The 7,670-nt window shown below is 42.8% G+C and overlaps 1 long non-coding RNA gene across 1 annotated transcript in view; it reads right to left on the reverse strand.

Annotated features, from left to right (window-relative positions):
- The window catches only part of LOC144229080 (uncharacterized), a 57,443-nt gene extending 50,140 nt beyond the window's left edge, over nucleotides 1–7,303 (reverse strand). Inside the window, exons 1-2 of the long non-coding RNA XR_013334348.1 lie at nucleotides 7,251–7,303; nucleotides 3,439–3,538 (exon numbers count right to left, since the gene is read on the reverse strand). This is a non-coding gene — a long non-coding RNA (uncharacterized LOC144229080). The remainder of the gene's footprint in view (nucleotides 1–3,438; nucleotides 3,539–7,250) is intronic.
- Nucleotides 7,304–7,670: the final 367 nt, after the last annotated feature.

The raw sequence follows: 7,670 nt of genomic DNA on the forward strand, positions 1-7,670 counted from the left end.
GGGCTCGAACCCAGGAACCGCGAGATCATGCCTAAGCGAAAGTCGGACGCTTAACCGACTAAGCCACCCAAGCGCCCCCATGCTCTTTTTTTTTAATGTCTTATTTATTTTTGGGAGAGAGAGAGAGACCGACCACATGAGCAGGGGAGTTTCAAAGACAGAAGGAGATAAAGAATCTGGAAACAGGCTCCAGGCTCTGAGCTAGCTGTCAGCACAGAGCCTGATGCGGGGCTCGAACCCAAAAACCATGAGATCATGACCTGAGCCGAAGCCAGACGCTTAACCGACTGAGCCGCCCAGGTGCCCCGAAGCTACCATGCTCTTATTTGATGTTCCCACTGGTCCAGGACAGTACATCTGGCTCACGCTGAAACACCAACACTTTGGCTCAGAAATTTAGAAGTGGCATTAAGAGAGTCATTCAATCCCTCAGACAGATAAAGTTGTACCACAAAAACCCACAGCCTCTCAATGACCTTTTTTTGTTATTGTGTAACCAGAAAAACAGAGACAACAATTTAGCAGAGAGATAAATAAAGCAGACATGCTTAGGAAATGGTTTAGGAAATGCAAGAGACAGAGAGAGTCCTGATGGCATTCTTGTGTCTTGTCCCAGGTGCTCTGAGGCCGCTGCAACCCTGTCCCTGGTGTCCACTAGACATAGCAGAATCCACATACTTAAGACCCCTTTTCCTTAACTTTATTCAGATTAAGTTGCTCTCATTGGCAACCTCAGAAATACCATAAAAGCATATATTCTCACCAAGAAATCACATGAATAATGATGACTATAAATTGCTGCGCTTACCAAATGAGCAGGTCAAGAAGGTAAGGTTACGTGTATGGACATAAGTCAATATCATTCTGAAAAACAAAAAGACATGGACAATCTGAACTGGCATTTACCAGCCAAAAGAGATGGCAAGAAAATGAAACAAATGACCAAAGGACTCACTGGGAAGAGTCCAGTGTGATGGGGCTGGAGGACAGTGGCAGCAAATAAGAGGGAAACTTCAGAGAGAAGAGAGTAGCCAACAGGGAGGGTGGCGTTATAGCACATGCCCTTCGGCAGACTTGGTGTAACAATGATGAAACTAGGTGATTTCACAGCCTAGAAGAAGTTCAGCCATCAGATATTCTACAGGCTCTACTACGTGCAGAGTATTGGCATGACCTGCAACTTTGGTTTGGAATATAGTCTGTGCACTGAACAAAAAGTGGGTAGGAATGGTGGTCCAAAATCTAGGCCAATCTCTGCCTTCCAACTGTGAGCTTATGGGAGCTGTAATTGCCCAGAGGGTCCCCTGTTTAAAGTTCACACAAAGATCAGTAGGGGTCCTGAGGCCCAAAACTTCTTGAAAACGAACTCTTATGCTAAATACACACATTGTAATATTATTAAAGTCCATGATCCTTTGAGCTAAATCTTGAATTATTTCAGGCAGGCAGCCAGAGGGCTAAGCAATTTAAGCAAAAGAATATCATGTACAAAAACATGACACATGATGGTTTGTGTCGGGTAGTGCAAGCAAGTCAGAAAGACTAAAGTGGATGCAGAGAAGAAATGGGCAGGAATGATGCTGGAAATGAAAAAAGCCATCAAGAAGGGCCTTGTGTTCTATACTAAGGAGTCTGGTCTTTATCCTCTAGTCCATAGAGCAACTGAGATGATTTAAGCCAGAGTGTGACCTACATGGCATGGATGAATTGAAGAAGGCCAGGCCTGGAAGCAGAGAGACTAGTTAGGAAGCTAGTATAACAGTCCAGGTCAGGGCTGATGAGGGCTTAAACCAAAGCAATGGCAAAGGCAAGTGAAAGGAGGAAACAGGTTGAATGGCATTTAAGGAGTACAATGGAGATCATTTGGAGACCTTAGGTCCCAGTTTGCCCAATACAATTTCAATCTATATCTGTTGTCCTGGCCTAATCATCAACAGTGCCCCCTTGGATTTACAAAACGGTTCTAATATGAGGGATAAATTATATATTTTCCCTAGGTGGAGAGCACAAAAGAGAGAGAAAAGTCTAGGATGCCCTTTGGGATCTAGCTTAGACAGCTCTGAGCTTCATGGTTCTAGTTACTAAAGTAGAGTATAGAAAAAGAGAATATAAAAATATATGGGCCAGGAAATAACAAGATTATCACATATTGGCATTAAGGTGCTAGTATGACACTTGAATAAAATTACTGATAAAATATACAAAAATATAGTACGAAGAATGCTGTAACTCAAAAGACCCTAAGCGACCCCGTAACCATATGTCATTGTTACAAGGTTCTTACCCCCCAAATTTTCCTCCAATCCTCAAATGTATGAAATTCTACATCAGAAACTCAAAATTACTGATACAAAGTGGAGGGTATACCCACAATACATGGAGAGAGCAAAACCAGTGGATTTTATCAATGGATACAGACAGACAAAGGTTTCTGTTACTAAATTTTTTCCCAATGGAAATCTTCCTGCCTTGGATAGGAATATTTTATGGAAATGTCAGCATGCCTAGGGTTCCAGAGAAGGGATTTAAATTATATACAATAACTCAATAAAGGAACTTTTCATTTAGTCAGTTGAAGCTAAAACATTCCAAAACATAAAGTAGAAATGCTCACAGACTAGAATTAAAAGCCACTTTCTCCATTTGGGATTAAAATTAAATGAGAAGACCCACATGAGATAAACTGAGAACTAGTTACTTCGTGACCTCCACCACGCACTCCATGGTTTCTTAAAATTTAGGCACTTCCTTAAGCAATCCCTAACCCCAAAATACACACCCATACACACACACACAAACACCACTGATATGTGGGATGAACTTCAGCAAAGAAACAATTTGTCACAGCACTAGCTGAAAGAGGAAGTGTCAGCAAGATTGATTAGACTTATTATTAGAGGCTCCAGCACCCATCAGAACCATGTTTACTGTGTCTTCTTCTTATAGCATGGGCTAGTGACCAATAATCAGGCAGAACCTGAAGGCCACAAAAGCCAACAGCACTCAGTCATGCCTGGGCCATTGGAGATGGCCCGGCCCAGCCCCCGCCAACCTTGTCGCCATCTGACATGACCACCCTGCCCATCTTGCCCTCTTTCCAGCCTCATTAGGATCTATATACAGCTGTACAATCCAAACGTTACACAGCAGTACCATCATGATTGATTAAGGAGACCTACCAAAGAGTAGTTTTGCCCATTGAAATATTTTTGAATTCCAGTGGTATATCTTCAACAAAGAGGTAGATCTTTGACAGGTCCTAGAGTGTGCCCACTGCTCTTCTGCCTTTGGTTGGTTGAGGTTTAGAGAGGAAAGAAATCAGGGGAGGATGATGAGAAGAGGGACAGAAAGATGATCTGGTCAAGCCCCTTGATTTACAATTAAGGAAAGAGTAGCAAGAGCAACTGGCATAAACAAGTTTGAGAACAGACAACTCACTGTTGGTAAGTATACAGCTCAGCCGACGAGGGTAGACACGCATAGTGTGTTGCTGAGTCCTCAACAAACCAGGAGGATTCATAGGGCCTCAAGCCTGGCTCTGTATAAAGAGAATGGAAAGCAGGGTTTTATCTGAATTAGTGAAGTGACAATTATTTAAGAGAGCTTCTGTAAAGGTCCTTTCCATCAACGTCATTCTATCACCCTCTTTGACTTTGACTTTCAAAACTAATTTTTCAATGGGGGCAATCTCCACTGAGAGACTAGGATCATTTAAGAAAGAGAAATTAAGGTCATAAATAATGTTTCCCCGTGAATTCCAGGGGACTCCAGACACAGAATCAAATATTGGGCCCAGAGGTTGCTGGCCAGCTAATGGTTAGTTTTAGGTGTCAACTTAGCTAGGCTATCACACTCAGTTATTTCATCAAACACTAACCTAAGCGTTGCTGTGAAGGTGTTTTGAAGAAGTGGTAAATACCTAAACTGGCTGACCTTAAGGAAAGGAGATTTCCCTTGAGAATATGGGTAGGTTTCATTCAATCAGTTGAAGGTCCTAAGAGAAAGAAAGGTTCTCCAAAGAAGGAATTCTGCCTCAAAACTGCAGCATCAATTCTGCCTGAGTTTCTAGTTTGCCAGCCTGCCCTACAGATTTCAGGCTTTCTAGCCTCCAAAATTCTTTAAAATAAATACCTCTCTCTCTATATATATATATGTCTATCCCTATGTGTATATATTCATGTGTGTGTGTGTATGTGTGTGTGTGTGTGTGTGTGTGTGTGTATCCTATGGGTCTGTTTCCTAAGAAACCCTGAGAATGCCTAAGAGGTTAACACAGAATAAGAAGTTGATAATGTCCATTCTCATTATAGGCTTTTAGTTTCCATCTCAGAAAGAAGAAAGCAGGTCAGGGGCTTTGACTCTGAATTCTAAAAGTCTTTAAAATTGGGGCACCTAGGTTCAGTCATTAAGAGTCCAACTCTTTGTTTCAGCTCAGATCATGATGTCACGGTTTGTGAGTTTGAGCTCTGCATTGGGCTCCAAACTGAAAGTGTGGAGACTGCTTGGGTCTCTCTCTCTGTCTCTCTCTCTCTCTCCCCACTTCTTTCCACCCCTTCCCCTCAAGTACGCACCCTTTCTCTATCTCAAAATAAATAAATAAACTTAAAAGTATATAATTCTTTAAAATCACAGTAGTATTTTCAAGTTGGCTACTCTTGTTATTTCCTGCCTGTTTCTCACGTTATCAGTCATAAAACAGTTCAATGCCAAAATGTCACAGCTAGTTTCAGATGTGGCATGAAAGGGGCAGCAAAGCAGGGTGCACCCTAGTCTCTAGCTACCCTTATTGGGAGAGAATCTCAAAGGGGAAAGTTGGGGAAGAGTATCCAAAGTCACAAGAGTAGGCTGGGTCCCAAAATCCCTGACAAGGAAGCACCCAACCCACGGGAAGGCAAACCCAAGGCAGGTTCTAAGGCTAAGGGAAGAAGGGCCTCTGAAGTCTCCCCTTCCACAAAAGTCCACGATTTCCAGCACTGGTTAGGGTGTACAGACATCATTTAAATGTCTGAAACTGCCTCTCTTTTCTGTCCAGTATTGACCTACTGGACTGACTTGCAGGATAATAAGCATCTTACGGCAAACAAAACAAAACAAAACAAAACAACCCTACCAATGAGGATGACAGGTGTGCCCGCAACAAATTTAAGCTTTCCCAGGCAGTCAGGCTAAGAAAGCATTTCTCGCACAGGGCCAAAGGGACATCTTCAGCAGGTGACCCTTTCATTTTCCGCTAATTCAATTTGTGTTGAAATAGGCATAGCTCATTGACTAAATCTGCCTTTCTCTTGGAGAGGAACTCGATATGGCTTGAAGTTGCTAACTTAATTCTCATCTCCTGTTACAATCAGGAAGCTATATTTTTACTTGATTAAAATGAAGAAATCTGAGATCTGGAAAAAACCATAGGATACATCAAGTTTAGCCTCTCCATTAATGGTGAGGGCCTAGAAGGGCACAGAGAAACAGCCACGTAAGACATGGCAGGGAATGAGTGGTGGGCTCAGAAACTACAGAGTGACATCAATCCTGGGTGCCCTCGTAGATCGTCCACAGTGTATGGGGCCAGGTGAAGGGGAAGACGGACCTTGGGGGTGACAGGACAGATGTTCCATCTGCTGGCAGGAATGGTCGTCTGGTGATCAGGTGCACTCTTACCAATGTCTGCTTAGATACTTACAGTGAAGGGGGTTTCCCCATTTTGCCAGGCAGATGCCAAACAAAAGTTTGTTTGTTTTTCCGGTAGAATTGAATCTGTTTCCTTGAAGTTTCATACCCATTCCCTCAGCAGTTCTCACTCTGGTTGACATTTAGGCTTACCTGTGAAACTTCTAAAACATTCAGGCTACACACCGAGCCAGTCAAATCGGAATTTCTGAGGGGCAAACCCAGGCTAATGAATAGTGCCTAAAGCGCCTCAGGTTTGATAACCCCTGCATTTGGCCCAGTTCCTAAATGTCTGCTAGGCCTACCACAACCAAATGCTGCAGACCAGGTGGCTTAAACAGCAGAAATTAATTTTCTCAGAAGTAAAGAGGCTGGAGGGGCACCTGGGTGGCTCGGTTGGTTAAGCCTCCGACGTCGGCTCAGGTCATGATCTCACGTTTGTGGGTTCGAGCCCCGTGTCGGTCTCCGTGCTGACAGCTCAGAGCCTGCTTCGAATTCTGTACCTCCCTGTCTCTCTGCCCCTCCCCCTCTCATGCTCTGTCTCTGTCTCAAAAATAAATAAAACATTAAAAAAAAAAAAGAAAGAGGCTGGATGTCCAAGATCAAGGTATCGGCCTCTCTCCTTAGCTTGCAGATGGCCGTCTTCTCACTGTGTTCTCAGTGTCCTCACATGGCCTTTCCTCTGTGTGTCTGTTTCCCTGTTTCTCTTCAAACCAGCCCCACCCTTATGATCTCATTTAACCTTAATCCCCCCCATGAAGGCTCTGTCTCCAAACAGTCATGTTGGAAGGTAGGACCTCACATGTGAATTTAGGGAGAAGGAGGACACAATTTTGTTCATAACAATTCTGCTCACTGACTAGAACTGGTTAAGGGAGAGCACCTTACACAAAGCACCACAGCACCTGGGTGTGCCAGGAGATGTCAGCTTAGGAGGCTGGCCGATTGGATTCTGGGGCCATCAGGGGTGCTATGCAGCTACCCAAGCATCCTCTGAAAGCAGCCACTGCTTTTATGCCAGCAATCGCATGAGCCCCAAAACCAGCCAACAAAATGAGCCACGCCTGGACCTCACTTTTCTGCCCGATGGATTGAGCCTGGCCAAGAATCTCTTCTTTGGCAGACAGCTGCAGAGCACCATGCAGCTACTGGAGGAGTTCTGGGTGCCCAAGGAACACAGAGTACTGGATAAAGAGGGGCTGGAGGCCACGCAGGTGAGGCTGCAGGTGGTGGCTTCCACCCTCTCCCTTCACATAGACCAGATGACAGACGAGCTAATGGCAAGCAAGCTGATTCTGCAACTTAGAGCTTCATTGTTAATTTCGATGTATTAGCTATTTACGTGCCTAGAATAGTATCTGGCACTTAGCAAGCCTCAATAAATAATTGAATAAACAAATAGACAAATGGAAATATTCGACTGGATTTTAAATCCATTAGAAATAATACAAGAGATTTCAATGGAGACCTTAAAAGTTCTTAAGTTTCATTTCAATTCTTGACATTTTTGAATGGTTGCAAAACTATTTCTAATTTTGTCTCCTGTGTGAAAAAGGTTGAGTTTTTTAAGAAGTTGAGGAGCTTACCACTAAACAGTCTTGATCAGGATTGGGTGTAGCTACTTCAAGTTTGAAACCTGATATAAAAAAAATAAAAATAAAAAAAAAGTCATGTTCACTAAAGCAATGTAGCTCATTGTTTCCAAGCAGGGTTCCAAAGCAAATTCAGCATTACAGTTTTTAGAAGATTCTATTGCAGAGTTATTTTTAAAAATATTTGACACATCTTCCTTAGTACTTTGTATTTTATTTTTCTTATCATCATTACAGGATATATAAAGAAAATACAATGAAAAAAATTCACCAAACCTCATATAGACATCTGCAAATCCCCTCCAGTTTACTACTGTGTCTTACAAGTGTTATTTTGTGTGTGTGTGTGTGTGTGTGTGTGTGTGTGATAACATGAAAAAATTAAGGAGCTACTGCCTTCTACTTCTATCAATA

The sequence above is a fragment of the Crocuta crocuta genome, unplaced genomic scaffold, assembly GCF_008692635.1.
Source record: "Crocuta crocuta isolate KB4526 unplaced genomic scaffold, BGI_CrCroc_1.0 scaffold233, whole genome shotgun sequence".
Classification (NCBI taxonomy): Eukaryota; Metazoa; Chordata; class Mammalia; order Carnivora; family Hyaenidae; genus Crocuta; species Crocuta crocuta.